The sequence below is a fragment of the Panulirus ornatus genome, chromosome 14 (assembly GCF_036320965.1).
Source record: "Panulirus ornatus isolate Po-2019 chromosome 14, ASM3632096v1, whole genome shotgun sequence".
Classification (NCBI taxonomy): domain Eukaryota; kingdom Metazoa; phylum Arthropoda; class Malacostraca; order Decapoda; family Palinuridae; genus Panulirus; species Panulirus ornatus.
Window position 1 is genome coordinate 40704684 of NC_092237.1, and position 7155 is coordinate 40711838.

Genomic DNA, 7155 nt, shown 5'->3' on the forward strand with positions numbered 1-7155 from the left:
ATCTTCTTCACTCCATCTTTCCACCTCCAATTTGGTCTCCCTCTTCTCCTCGTTCCCTCCACCTCCGACACATATATCCTCTTGGTCAATCTTTCCTCACTCATTCTCTCCATGTGCCCGAACCATTTCAAAACACCCTCTTCTGCTCTCTCAACCACGCTCTTTTTATTTCCACACGTCTCTCTTACCCTTACGTTACTTACTCGATCAAACCACCTCACACCACACATTGTCCTCAAACATCTCATTTCCAGCACATCCATCCTCCTGCGCACAACTCTATCCATAGCCCACGCCTCGCAACAATACAACATTGTTGGAACCACTATTCCTTCAAACATACCATTTTTGCTTTCCGAGATAATGTTCTCGACTTCCACACATTCTTCAAGGCTCCCAGAATTTTCGCCCACTCCCCCACCCTATGATCCACTTCCGCTTCCATGGTTCCATCCGCTGCCAGATCCACTCCCAGATATCTAAAACACTTCACTTCCTCCAGTTTTTCTCCATTCAAACTCACCTCCCAATTGAATTGACCCTCAACCCTACTGTACCTAATAACCTTGCTCTTATTCACATTTACTCTTAACTTTCTTCTTTCACACACTTTACCAAACTCAGTCACCAGCTTCTGCAGTTTCTCACATGAATCAGCCACCAGCGCTGTATCATCAGCGAACAACAACTGACTCACTTCCCAAGCTCTCTCATCCCCAACAGACTTCATACTTACCCCTCTTTCCAAAACTCTTGCATTCACCTCCCTAACAACCCCATCCATAAACAAATTAAACAACCATGGAGACATCACATACCCCTGCCGCAAACCTACATTCACTGAGAACCAATCATTTTCCTCTCTTCCTACACGTACACATGCCTTACATCCTCGATAAAAACTTTTCACTGCTTCTAACAACTTGCCTCCCACACCATATATTCTTAATACCTTCCACAGAGCATCTCTATCAATTCTATCATATGCCTTCTCCAGATCCATAAATGCTACATACAAATCCATTTGCTTTTCTAAGTATTTCTCACATACATTCTTCAAAGCAAACACCTGATCCGCACATCCTCTACCACTTCTGAAACCACACTGCTCTTCCCCACTCTGATGCTCTGTACATGCCTTCACCCTCTCAATCAATACCCTCCCATATGATTTACCAGGAATACTCAACAAACTTATACCTCTGTAATTTGAGCACTCACTCTTATCCCCTTTGCCTTTGTACAATGGCACTATGCACGCATTCCGCCAATCCTCAGGCACCTCACCATGAGTCATACATACATTGAATAACCTTACCAACCAGTCAACAATACAGTCACCCCCTTTTTTGATAAATTCCACTGCAATACCATCCAAACCTGCTGCCTTGCCGGCTTTCATCTTCTGGAAAGCTTTTACTACCTCTTCTCTGTTTACCAAATCATTTTCCCTAACCCTCTCACTTTGCACACCACCTCGACCAAAACACCCTATATCTGCCACTCTATCATCAATATATATATATATATATATATATATATATATATATATATATATATATATATATATATATATATATATATATATACATATAACAAGGAGAGGTGGAAAACTAAATTGGAGATGGAAGAATGGATTGAAAAAGATTTTGAGCGATCGGGGCCTGAACACACTGGAGGGTGAAAGACGTGGAAGGAATAGAGTGAATTGGAACGATGTGGTATACCGGGGTCCACGTGCTGTCAATGGACTGTACCAGGGCATATGAAGCGTCTGGGGTAAACCATAGAAAGGTCTTTGGGTCCTGGATGTGGCTAGGGTGCTGTTGTATTGGTGCATTACGCATGACAGCTGGAGACTGAGTGTGAACGAATGTGGCCCTTTTGTCTTGGCGCTACCTGGCTGAAGGGGGGTGGGGTAGGGGAGATTCTATTTCCTGTGTGGCGTGGTAGTGGCATGAATGGTATTTGAGTCATAAATCAAGACTAGTATCTGGACATACAACTATATCAATGTCCGTGTGTGTGGTTGTGTGTGTGTGTGTGTGTGTGTGTGTGTGCGTGTGGGTGTGTGTGTGTGAGTGTGTGTGGATTCAGTTCTGTGCAACAGCACTAGAACCCCCCGGCCCCTACTACTCTATAACTAACCAGCAACTCCCAAGCAAAATTGAAAAAGCTTACTCCTGCCTCACACTTCAGTAACCTCTACTCATAGATCCTCCCACCACCAAGAAATATATCATTGACCAAATTCATACTAAGGCAACCAGGCGAGCACTAGAAAACCGACCTCTCTGCCCAAACTCCAACCCGCTAGACGTACACTCTTCAGAAACCACAATTCCTGGACAAACACCAGTCACACTCTCCCACTTACGATCTAGGCATCACCCATCACAGCAAACATCGCTTCAACATATCCCAAGACTCTCTATGCTTACGAAACACCAAACGCAAAGAAGACAACGAACAGTTACGTCTCAAATTCCCTGCACTTTCTGCACATAGTCGCGCACACAATATCACAACACTTTATGACACGCGGTCCCAACTCGTGGACATGGCCATCAGTCTGAGTGCTGCAGAAACCTCTAAAGGAGAGACGGCTCTCTTGCGAGAGAAAGACAAGGTAAGGTCAGGTACCTGGGAGTGTGCATAGTAGCGAATGGGATGATGGAATCGGAAATGATCATAGGGTCAGTGGGGGATGAAAATTTGTATGTTTGCAGTATATACACAGGTGTATGAACGCGAGGCATGAACTATAGATGAAGGTGTGCGAAGAAGGGCGGATGTGGTGGGTGTGAAGTGTTATGAGGTGTGAGGTGATTTGATCGGGTAAGTCATAAAAGTATTAGAAAGATCTCATTACTTTTTTATCTATTGACGTGTTTCATAATCTTTCACAATGTCATCTATTCTGTTCTCCGGCAGGAAGGCGGATCAAGACGTGACTTTAGTTGACCTGGTGTCGTACCTGATCAGCCTGACCTCCGGCAGACAGTTCTACCTGGTGTACGATGACGTCATGCCAGGTAGGGCCAGCAGGGCTACAGTTGGGATTATGTTACTACTGCCATAACCAACTGGTGTTACAGGTCAACTGAAGGCAAGGGGACAGGTGGAGGTGGGTGGTCAGACACACTGACGACTGACAGATAGAGATATGATGATGAGACATTCTAACTAACAGATATTCATGCTTTCCGTATATGATAATTCTCTAACAGCAAAGAAGAGTGGGTAGAACCTGGCTTAAATGATGACCCATAGTGTGTGTGTGCAGGTGTGGCAGGTGTGGTGCGGACGTTTCAGGAGATGTTGGGAGACACGATCCTCCTGCCGTATGACCCTAGCATTCTGCTGCTGACGGAGGCGCTCACCTCCAACTACCACGTCCAGGCTATGAGGAACGTCTTCATCCTCTGCTCGGCCCCGCACGTCTTCAACATATTTGAACAAGTACGTTCATACAGTTCATACATGTGTGGTGTTTATGCAGGTACATTTACACAGTTTCTATATCTGTAATCTTTGAACATACATAAGTATACGTGGTTGAGTAGGGCTAATGGTGAGGTAACGCCAGAAACATACGATGACCTGTCCCTTTTGCTAAAGTCCATTCTCTAGCTATCATGTTTAATGCAGTGAAACCAGAGCCTTCCATCCACAGCCAAGCCCCGCAGATCAGGTATTTGAAGGATTTGTCTGAAATATCCTTAGAGAAGCTGAAGCATTTGAATGTGGCATGTATGGATCTGAACAAAGCATACTATAGAGTTGATAGAGATGCTTTGTGGAAGGCATCACGAGTATATGGTGTAGGGAGAAAAGCAATTAGAGACAATACGGAAACTTTATCAAGAAAGAGAGGCGTGTGTGCGAATAGGTAGAGAGGACGATGAGTGATTCCAAGTGAAGGTAGGTCTGCGATAGGGTTGTGTGATGTCACTATGGCCGTTCAAATATGTTTTTGGATGGGATGGTGAGGGAAGAGAATGCTAAGGTTTTGGGGAGAGGGGTAGGTCTCCAGTTTGACAGGGGTAAGTGTACCTGGGAGATGAGTCAGTCATTATTTGCTGTTGATCAGGCGTTGGTGGCAGATTCAGGCGAGAAACTGCAGGAATTAGTATGGAATTTGGTAGAGTGAGGAAAAATGGAAAACGGTGACAGTAAGTGAGAACAAAAGCAAAGTTATTTGGTACAGCCCTCGACAGAAACAGGTTAGTCGTGGTATGAGTTTGAATACTTAAATATCAAGTGGAATACCTCGTTAAAATCTGCCCATCTGATATAAAAGATCTTTATTCCCTTGTTCTTCGAAGGTGAAGAAGAGACTCCTGGAGTCGCAGACGATACAATGGTTCGTCATCATGGATGAGGATCTGACAAAGGAGCTGCCGGTGCTGCTCCGGGAAGGTACTCAGGTAAGGCCAGGCTACAAGAGATAACAACAAGGTAATGGTCTGACGGAGGAGCTGCCTGCTGGTGCTGCTCCGGGAAGGTACTCAGGTAAGGCCAGGCTACAAGAGACAACAACAAGGTAATGGTCTGACGGAGGAGCTGCCTGCTGGTGCTGCTCCGGGAAGGTACTCAGGTAAGGCCAGTTTACATTAGACAACAACGAGGTAATGGACATCTATACATGAAGTCTCGCACATCGCAAACTGCTATCGTTGTCTGCACATAGCATAAATGATCACTTATTCTGAGTTACCATCAGTTCACTGGAAGTCCTAATGTGGCCCCATGACTAGACAGTCGATTTGGTCAGCGATGAGTTGTCCAGTATGTATCCGCACTGTCTTAGGGGATCGTCGGGCTGGGCTTGTCTGTGTCCGTTCCCCGTGAATCTCTTTCTAAGGCTTCTTTTGCCTGAGCAGTTTGTGATGAGCTGCATTCTGGTCGCATGACAATATATCACTAATAATGATCTTTTCAGAGAGAGAGGATTTAGCATTGTCCGTGTATCAATCTCCAATTCTTGTATCATCTTTTATCATTTGTTTCACAATCCCCATACTCTGTAGTCAATGTGCAACTAACAGCTTGATATGAAACGGTTGCAGCTTCATAACAATACTGCCACTTTGGTCATATGTGTGCAGTATAATACGCCTACACAGGCAGATGTCAGTTGGTGAGCAGAGGTCTAATATATTAGTCTTAGGGGTTTTTTTGCCGTCGATAGTCGTTCATACAGTCTATCTTCCCTCTTTGTTTGTCCTGATGCGTGAGGAAGAATTGAGCATGGGTCTCCAACCTAAAAATCATTCCCTGAACACAATTGAGTATTGAGTTTACCTGGCCTGCTTTTTCTTGGTGTCTTGGTATTGAGTGTGACTCTTGGTCGAGATCAACGTTTTTGTGAAGAAACGTTTATGTGTCTCCGTTGCTGTGTAGTCTAGATTCTCACCTCACTCACTGTATGATACAAAAAGTATGTGAAAAAGAACGTACGTAGAGGAGGGCAATTACAACTCGTCAGATGTTTGTGAACGGGCATCGTCTCACATCAAAATCACGGCAGACGAAGTGGCAGCGGCAGAACGAAGATTCCTCAAGCAAGGTAAGGGGGAGACGGAGACACGGAAGGAGGAGGGTGAAGGCACCTCCTCCTTTAGCAAGGCAAGTGGAGACAGGGACATATCAGTAGCAAGGATAAGCCTCCTCCTCCTCCAGGAAGGTTAGGTGAGGCGGAGACAATTTAGCAGCAGGGGTAAGGCTCCTCCTCTTCCAGGAAGGTTGGGGGAGACAGGGACACAGTATCAACAGAGAGAAGGCTCATGCTCCTCCTCCTCCTTCAGGAAGGTGAGGACTTCCGTCTAACCTGCTCGTTATGCTTCACAGTGACATCATTTCGAACCTGTTCGTTGTGCTTGAGTGTGACACCAGTTCGAGCCTTCTCGTTTCGTTTTACTTAGAGACCGGTTCGAACCCTCTCGTTATGTTTTACTAAGACTCAAGTTCATACTAAAACTGTCTCACCCTGGTGTCCAGTCTCTGCCATATATTCACTGAGCCTTCAATACATATTGCAGGTGTAGAGTCAAAAACTGTGTCAACAATTACTACTCCTTCCATATTTTGAAAAAAAAGATCAACATGTAGAAATTTGATTGCATGCAGGAGGATGTGCAAGTCTGGGAGACTTGCTCCCTGATATAACGGTTGATTGTATCTCCCCAGGTGGCGTTGGCACAGCGGGTCACACCCCAGAAAGCTCAGCTGTTGTCCTCTAGGGTTGATCCTGATGGTCACATTAGGTGAGTCAGCCCAGTAGATTTGCTCAGGTGAATATATCAAGTGACACTAATGGTCAGGTTACGTAAGTAGCCGACCTGGGAGATTAGCCCAGGTAGATATATAAAGTGACACTAATGGTCAGGTTACGTAAGTAGCCGACCTGGGAGATTAGCCCAGGTAGATATATAAAGTGACACTAATGGTCAGGTGGGTTAACGAGTGGCCACACTAGGCTGTGAGCTCAGATGAACATTATCAAGTGACGTTGATGGTCAAGGTTCAAGTGGCCCAAGTATAAGCTTAACTCAGATGAACCGTTCAGACGACACTGATGGGTGGTTAAACACTGTATCAGCAAGGGACAAACACGTCAGGTGACATATGGTTTCGTAAGGTAAATGGATTAATTAGTTGGCTTACCAAGCATGTTAAGATAAAGAGGTTTAGGTGAATGTCCAAAGGTGTTGTTACTGTCCTTCTGATGGATATAAGTGACAATGATGATTAGGGAACGACCCACATGAACATATCAACAGATAAATTCGTTACGTGTCTCTGTGCATCATATTAGTTAAGCAAATCTGGTATTTAACTCAAGTGAACGATCTGCTCCACATAATAACGTGATATGTAGTATTGGTACTAATTTCAAGAAAAGGCATCATACGATAATCAAATCACGTGGATAAGGCAATTAACCACGCCAGGTGAACATGGGAGGCGCAGCAGCCACGTTCCGATAATCATACTGTGTTCGTCGATATAAGACCAGGCGAATTATGAATCATTTTGATTTTATCTGACATGGCACCGGCAACTGAATGCGCTAATCTATGCCATCTCATTAACGCTATATATATATATATATATATATATATATATATATATATATATATATATATATAT